Source organism: Brassica oleracea, chromosome C8 (genome assembly GCF_000695525.1).
Source record: "Brassica oleracea var. oleracea cultivar TO1000 chromosome C8, BOL, whole genome shotgun sequence".
Taxonomy (NCBI): Eukaryota; Viridiplantae; Streptophyta; class Magnoliopsida; order Brassicales; family Brassicaceae; genus Brassica; species Brassica oleracea.
In genome coordinates this window covers 3,428,383-3,437,793 of record NC_027755.1, presented here as the reverse complement: position 1 = coordinate 3,437,793, position 9,411 = coordinate 3,428,383, and the positions used below count along the sequence as shown (strand labels likewise).

Below are 9,411 nucleotides of genomic sequence, written 5' to 3'. Positions count from 1 at the left end.
TTTTAGTGTTATCCTAGGTTATTTCTCTTTTTGTAATTGTTTTTGTTAATACACTTTTTTTACCAATATTATTTAATTTAAAATTCAAATGATAACTGCTAAATTACCTCTAGATCCCTGTTATTTCCCAAACTTCTTTATTAGAAACCCGAATAATCTTCTTCTTATTTTTGAAACACAAACCCGAATAATCAAAATTTTGAATTAGATGATAATTTTTTCTTTTTCAACAAAAGTGCACAACAGTAAAAATTCAAACTACAATCTGAATCGAATTTATTCGTAAGGAAAATAATTATTTTATTCCTCAAATATCTAAAAAGAATATTTCTATTCTTTAACTTTGGACTACAGTTTAAATCATATAACTAACAAATCAAACCACTTGACAAAGACATATTTTAAACATGTGGCCCAAATTTTATATGATTTGGTGGTCTAAACTTTTTGATCTACAAGCATTAGGAACGGAAAGACTTTAGAAGAATTTTGATACTTTGAATTTAGGTTTGTGTATTTTCCACCAAAACAAAAAAAAAAATTGGTAAGAGTTTGACAAGTGTAAACCGAAGTACAATGAAAAACTAAATTTGTTACATTATAATTCGTGTAATCGTGGATAAAAATTAGGGAAAATTGTCAAATATTACCGAACACTTTATTTTAAACACAAAGGTATATCTCAACTTGAATCAAATGCAAAACTAATCCAAAAACCTAGTGAAATTACAAATAGTCCTTTATGACCAAACAAAAAACAGAACATATTTTTACGAATATATTCTGTCTTTTGGGGTTTTGTAAGTCTTAAAGGAGTTTTCTGCGAGAAATATAAATTGAAACAGAATGTAAATTGCTAAAATAAATATTTTTATTTAATACATGCATATTATTGCCGTTTAGTTATCTCTCTCCAACAAATCTATCTATCTAAACTATTAAAACTGAAGTATAAATTGAAATTAATCTTTAATTCATCTTAATATTTACGATTTGTGCCATTGAGATTAAAAGTACTTCTTTACTAAATAATTAGAAGGCCTTCACGTTTTTTATCAGCCAGGCCTTACCAACTAAATGGAATATATGAGGTTGATTGTTTGTAGTTTTTAAAGTAGTTTTTGGTTTTTGATTTTTTAAAAACTGTTTTTTATCCAATCATGATTTTAGAAAAGTAGATTCCCTAATTTTTAGGAAAACTAGTTTTTCCTTGTTTTATTGTTTTGTGCTTAAATGCTAGAATCCATATTTTTTTTGTTTTTTTCTCACGACAATCATTATATTTTTTTGTTGCAGAAATTATTAATTTTAGAAAACACCTAATATATAAGATCTACATTTAATCTACAAAACACGTGAATAAAAATTACAAAATTAATAATCTTTTTTAAAAGTTAAGTTGTTGGAGTTTGTTTAGATAGAATAATTTTATATTTATTCAATTAATACTTATGCTATAAATTTTATATAAAGTTAATTACAAATTTTAGTTATAATTAATAATATTTTTTTAAAGTTAAGTTGTTGGAGTTTGTTTAGATAGAATAATTTTATATTTATTCAATTAATACTTATGCTATAAATTTTATATAAAGTTAATTACAAATTTTAGTTATAATTAATAATATTTTTTTAAAGTTAAGTTGTTGGAGTTTGTTTAGATAGAATAATTTTATATTTATTCAATTAATACTTATGCTATAAATTTTATATAAAGTTAATTACAAATTTAGTTATAATTATAATACATTTATTACATTTTTTTTTAAAAATCTAGCTATTAGTTTTTATGCTGAAATATCTGAAGAACATAAATATCTATTCACCGTGTGTATTATATTTTAAAGAGAAATTCCCTAGAATAACAATTTTTAAGTTTTGACACAAAAATAACCCTCAATGAAGAAAATGATCAAAATAAGTTTTATTAAAGGGTAAAAATGTATTTTACCCTAGCGTTAACTAATCTAGACTTAGGATTTAGATTTAAGGAGTAGAGTTTTGGGGATAGAGTTTCAAATTTCAAAAAATTAAAAATTAAAATTAAAATTTCTAAATAAAAAGAGACTATTTTGGTCAGTTTCTTTCTTGAGAGTTATTTTTTATGACAAAAACTTAAAAATAACTTTTTGAGAGAATTGCTCTATTTTAAATCCCTATTTTTATTATAACTATAATAGAAAATAATTTACACATAATTAACTTATTTGTGTTCGATGAAAAAGAAGAATATTGACAATTAATTTACATACGACTAGACTTGTCAATAAAATTAATTTATATTTATATTAAGAACATTTTTCAAAAACCTAACAAGAAAATTAACTTAATTTTTAACATTTATTTTATTTTAAATTTACATACATTGTTAATAATATATCGGTATTATTTTATTGAAAATATGGTATATTATTTTAGTAATTTAAATATTTTCAAATAAATTGTATGTCAGAGTTTTTTTAAAATAGTATATAGATTTAAAAATAAATAAATCATTCATATAATTTTAGTAAAAAACAAAAATCTAAAATAGTTCAAAATTCAAAAACTAAAATCAGAAACCAAAACTAAAATCTAAATCACCATTCGTGCTTTTCAAAAATCTAAAATCTACTGCGAAACCAAAAACCAAAATCTAAAAACTAAAAACTAAAAGCCAAAAACTAAAAACCAAAATCTAAAAACCATTTAAACAATCATCACCATAATCATTTCTTTGGAACCTTAAACCAAACCAAAATTCGGTTCAGTTTACCGCAGTTACCGCATTTATTTATTCGGATGTTAATCGTGATAAGGAAACTAGCGGAACAAATATTCTATAGTTACAACAAATCTTTTTTTAAATTATCAAGATTTGAAAATATAAAACATAAACTCATATATTATGGGAATGTCTTTCGATATTAAATAAATGTTTATTTTAGAAATTTCACAATTTTTTAATTTAGAAAAAAAAACTTTGTTTAGCTCTTTTATTTAATTTTCATGAGATAAATGATCCAAATTAGGGAAATTACCAAAAATATCACATTTATAGTACTATTTTTCATGTTTACACTAACCACTTTTACTTTTACTTTTAAAGAGATAAAAAAGACAATTATAATCCTAGGATTAACTAATCTAGATTTAGGGTTTAAAGTTGAAGTGTGTTATAAGGATTTTAGAATATGAAATTTAGGATTCTAATAAATATATAAATAAATACTTTAAAAAACATAAAAAAAATTAAAACTAGTTTCAAAAATAATTTTCGATTTTCAAAAAAAATTTTGAAAAAAAAAATTCAAACAAAATTATAAAAAGTTTGAATTTGGAAAAGTATAATTCGAAAACATAAAAAATATTTTTTATTTATTTAAATAATTATTTGTTATATATAGAGAGAACAATAGTATAAGAGTCTTTTGCCTCTTTTGTATTGATAAACATGAATAATGATACCAAAAAAAATGATAAACATGAAAATTTCCTTCCAAATTAAGCAGATCGTGAATATTGTACAACAAAATATTACTAATAACTAAATTAAGTATAAATATTTTTTTATATAAAATATGTATTAAATATTATGCTGCATATATATATTTTATATAAATTTTAGTCCAAAGAAAATCTAATTCAATAAAAATATGAGAAATTTCTCAAAATACACATTTTTAATATCATTTTTCAAAAAAATATCAGGTTTCATTTTAAATATCATTTTAATATCATGTTTGTCAAAAAAAAATATATATATATCATTTTTCATGTTTACTTTAACCATATTTTCCTTGGGTTTTAAAGAGATAAATATACATTTATAACATTAGGGTTAAACTAATATAGATTTAGAATTTAGATTTGAGGGGTGAGGTTATGAAGTATGGGGTTTATGATTTTAATAAATAAACTAGAATTGAAATATGGGATTTATTATTTTAATAAATAAATAATTAAATACTTAGCTTTGTAAATAAAAAATTTAAAAAGAATTTTCGAATTTCCAAAATAAAATTGGAAGACAAAAATTCAAAGAATACCAAACGTCCAAAAAACACAAATGAAAATAAAAATATATAAACAAACGATAATCACTCAGTCTTCCCCCTAAAATATATAAACAAATGAGTTATGCAATTCATGACTAGAAAAGAATGAATAAATATATTATAAACCAGAAATTATATCAAACAAATATATGTTTTAGTTAACTGTTAAAAATATATTCTACCAAAAATATAGAAAAATCATTGAATCTAAATGAAAAACAAACATCCGCACGGGCGCAGAATTTGTTTTAAGATTGAAATCAATTTTTTTATTTTCAATCATGTTTTTGTCATCTATTTTTTTTCTTTTATATTTGCATATATAAATATGCGTATAAAATATAATGGAAAATGGCACTTTGTATTGAATAACCATATTTGGAATCAAAATTAAGTAAGGGGCATTGATTTTGACGTAATGTAATAACTATCATCTACGCCAATTATTATCAGGTTCTACCATTTTTCTGTAATCATCCGGTAACTTTGTGCTGTTAGAAATGACGTGGCCAAAATATTATACGGTGAACATCAAACTAAGACTATTCAATTTGAAAGACAAAGATGCAGTCACGTAACATTTTATTCACCCAAGAAAATTTTACTGTTAGTCAATGAGAATCAATATTATTTACAATCACATCACGTTAAAAATAGAATACATTTTAAAAAATGTATTCGATTTACTACAGATAGCAAGTCGAAGAATGCATAAGCCCATGATAGCCCATGATTTGAAAGTTCTCGATTGTTTTATTCTATATCACCAAAATAATATAGGACATGAACCCTTTCTCAACACTTAAATAATAAATTTTATCCCAATCTCACTCTAAACCCTAATCACTAAACTCTAACCATAAACCCTAATCACTAAACTTAAACCCTAATCACTAAACCTTAAATCCAAATATAAATCTTAAACCCAAATAGAATAGAACCAAAACAATAGCATAGTATATATTTGTGAAAATATGAATTGTATATGATTATTTGGAAGAAGTTGATATCACTCGAATTACCATAAGAAGTGATTAGTACTCTCTCAAATAAGAGGTAGAGTTGTAGCACTTAGAGATCGAATTCAAAGAGAGCTAAGGCACACAAAAGATCTAGTAGTTATGTGGTTAAGCTAGGTCGAATAGTTTAAGTGTAAATAGCAGGGGTGAACAAGGTAATTACTCGGTTGATTGATTGGGCTTTTGAAACAGATATGAAAAACGTTAGACTTAGGGTTTTTCTTCAGACCATCAAGATTGTAAATATATAGAGACTAAGTGTATGTGGGATATTCTAGAACTGAAACTTAAAGAATTGTCTATCAACTTCCGTATTTTTAGACTATCTATTGTCAGATCTAAGACCTCAGCTGTCGCTTGTTGGTCTTGAGAAAGTGTCGATCGATACCGATTAAGGATTGTCGATCGATACACCTTTCAGCCCATCGATCGATGCAACTACTGAGTTGTCAATCGACGTACCTTCCAGGAAGCTTTACGTACGGGTTTGACTTGTTCACTAGGTTAAACTAAATCAGCTTCCGCTTGTTTCTACCAATCCTAGCAGAATGTAAACTAGATCAGACAAAGGACCATGCTTCCGCTTGCGCCCAATTATCTATAGACAAGGTCCTAATTAGCTACTCTAGAACACATGCAATAAAGAACAATTGATATCCTAACAACTTAGTAGTTCTATATTTTGGGCTAATCCATCATGACTATCTGAACCCTAAACCTAGCAAAGTGAATCTATTTAAGCATGATAGTTGTCACAAAAAATCGTAGATGAATAGATGCAATAGAATAAATATAAAAACCAATGGAGTTCCAGAATGACTCCGAAGGAGTTCCTTCCTTCTCTTCTAACTAAGAACTATGAATAAAAGAAAGCGTAGCCGTCAACAATGGATTAGAAAACATAGAAATAGAATTTCAAGTCGTCCATAGATATTATGGTAATTTTTTGTTTCTTCTGGGCTTAAGACGAAGCTGTATTTCTAAAATTTGCTACACTATTACATGCAAACTATTGTCCGCCTCGACACCTTGAACGTTTTTCTACATTGACAGCACGACTGATATCATATATAAGGTTTCATAAGTAGGAACAAACTAAATTCTCAATACATAGAGTCATCTTTCAGCTTTATATCAAACAACAAATAAATCTCACAGTAGCACTCAAAGTTTAAAAATAAAATATTTCATGTACCAATACTCTACTATGACAAACAAACAATTTATTTTAAGACTGATTCCTTATAGAATTCAAACAAGAAATCTCATTTAAAAATCATATAGTCAACTATTTAGTTAAATTTCTTTCATTATTAGAAATAGAATTTTGAGAAATTTCCTAGGATAGTCTTTTTTAAGTTTTTGTCACAAAAATAGCGTTCAATGAGAAAAATTACCAAAATAGTTTTATTAAAAGATAAAATACATTTTAACCTAGGGTTAACCAATCTAGACTTAGGGTTTAGAGTTAAGGGGTGAAGTTTTGAGGATTGAGTTTCAAATTTTAAAAAATAAAAAATAAATATTAAAATTTCAAAATAAAAAGAGATATTTTGGTCATTTTCTTTTTAAGGCTATTTTTGTGACAAAAAACTTAAAAAGGGCAATTTAAGAGAATTGCCCTAAACTTTTCCTCGCAACAACACTAGGAACTTGCTTCTACTTTGACATCAACATCATAAAAGGCTTGATATGGAGAAACAAACTAAATTTCCATACATGAAACACTAAAGAAAACACAAGCTTAACGACGAAAATTAACGAGGAAAAGTAATTCTCGTAAAATTACGTCGCGTTTACGAGGAAATTACGTGGAAAAGTAAAATCAGCGTTATTTCCTCGTAAATTAACGACGAAACAGTTTCGTCGTAAAGTCGGTGTAAAGTGATGTGGCTTTTACGAGGAAATACGCTTTCCTCGTAAATTCGACGTAAAATTAGCGTGTTCTTTACGAGGAAATAATTACGTGTACTTAGCAAGGAAATTATAGTTGTAACACGTTTTTTTCGGCCACCTAACTAATTTTCGTCGTAAATTCCTAGGAAAATTACACCTACCAGATTCGAAGGTTTCCTATAAATATGGATGTTTTAACATCATTTTAAACACACCAGAAAACAAAAACGTGAAAGAAAAAAAAAATGGCGGGCTCCGGGAATATTTTCGAGTTGCGGAAGTTGATGTATATGCATAGAGATGCTAACGGGAGAGTGACGAAAGAATACCTTGCGGGGCTGGAGACATTTATGCATCAAGCAGATTCGACACCGTTCGCCCAAGAAAGTGGTAAGATGTTCTGTCCTTGTCGGAAATGCAACAATTCGAAATTGGCAAACCGTGAAAATGTTTGGAAGCATTTAATAAATAGAGGTTTCACGCCAAATTACTATATCTGGTTTCAACATGGAGAAGGTTATTATTATGATCAGAATGAAGCTAGTAGTAGTAATAGCAATTTCTAGGAAGAACCGGTTGATCATCATTTGCATAATGAGCATTGTTACCATCAGGAGGAGATGGTAGATTATGATAGGGTTCATGATATGGTAGCTGATGCATTCGTAGCTCGTGATGAAGATGAAGAACCTAATATAGATACAAAAAAGTTTTATGAAATGTTAAATGCGGCAAATCAGCCACTTTACAGTGGTTGTAGAGAAGGTCTCTCTAAATTGTCGTTGGCTTCTAGAATGATGAATATTAAAACTGATCACAATCTACCTGAAAGTTGCATGAATGAATGGGCAAACTTGTTTAAAGAGTATTTGCCGGAAGACAATGTGTCTGCTGATTCTTATTATGAGATTCAAAAACTGGTTTATAGTCTTGGGTTGCTTTCAGAGATGATAGATGTTTGCATCGACAACTGCATGATCTACTGGGGAGATGATGAAACATTAGAAGAATGTCGATTCTGCAAGAAGCCACGATTCAAGCCGCAAGGACGGGGACGTAATAGGGTACCGTACCAAAGGATGTGGTACCTACCAATTACAGACAGGTTGAAAAGATTGGACCAATCAGAGCAGACTGCTGGAAAGATGAGATGGCATGCTGAGCATACTCAGACGGATGGTGAGATGACTCATCCATCAGATGCAAGAGCCTGGAAACATTTTAACAAAGTACATCCGGATTTCGCTAGAAATAGTCGGAATGTGTATCTCAGATTATGCACAAATGGATTTAGTCCATTCGGAATGTCAGGGAGACAATATTCATTGTGGCCAGTCTTTCTTACACCATACAACATGCCACCGGAGCTGTGCATGTAATGGGAGTTGCTATTCTTGACCATATTAATACCTAGTTTGAACCATCCAAAAACGTCTCTGGATGTTTTCCTACAACCACTGATAAAAGAGTTGAAGGATTTGTGGTCAACAGGGGTGAGGACGTATGACGGCTCAACGAAGATGAATTTTACGATGCGAGCGATGCTTTTGTGGACCATAAGTGACTTTCCTGCCTATGGGATGTTGTCTGGATGGACTACACATGGGAGATTAGCTTGTCCATATTGTAATGGAACGACAGATGTGTTTCAACTGAAGAATGGTAGGAAGACAAGTTGGTTCGATTGTCACCGTCGATTTCTTCCCATTGGCCATCCGTACCGAAGAAACAAGAATTTGTTTAGGCACAAAAGGGTTGTGAGAGACACTCCTCCTCCATATCTAACTGGAGAACAAATTGAAGTGCAAATCGACTACTACGGAGCTAACGAAATAGTTCGTTGTGGTAGTAATTGGCATGTCCCTCATAATATGTCTGATTCTTACGGTGTTCATCACAACTGGCACAAGAAGAGTATATTTTGGGAGTTGCCATATTGGAAGGATCTTCTTCTGCGCCACAACCTCGATGTAATGCATATAGTGAAAAATTTCTTTGAGAACATCATGAATACAATATTGAATGTCCCAGGGAAGACAAAAGACAACATAAAATCGAGGTTGGACTTGCCGGATATTTGCTCAAGAAGCGAGTTACATATTAAAAGCAATGGACAAGTTCCCGTTCCGATATTCAGATTATCTTCAGAAAAAAACTCGGTGTTGTTCAACTGGGTGGCATCAGAAGTGAAGTTCCCCGATGGGTATGTTTCGAATCTCTCTAGATGTGTTGAAAAGGGTCAAAAGTTCTCCGGGATGAAGAGTCATGATTGTCATGTATTTATGCAACGACTACTGCCCTTTGCATTTGCGGAGCTACTTCCAACAAACGTACATGAAGCACTTGCAGGTACGTAGTGTATTATATCACAATAATTTACAAAATAATATATGACTAACAATGTGTTTAATTTTTTTTCGAATATAAAAGGCATTGGAACATTTTTCAGGGATCTGAGC

General features: G+C 29.1%; 1 pseudogene; it reads left to right on the top strand.

The window, feature by feature from the left end:
- The window catches only part of LOC106308472, a 68,850-nt pseudogene that overhangs the window by 27,472 nt on the left and 31,967 nt on the right, over positions 1–9,411 (top strand).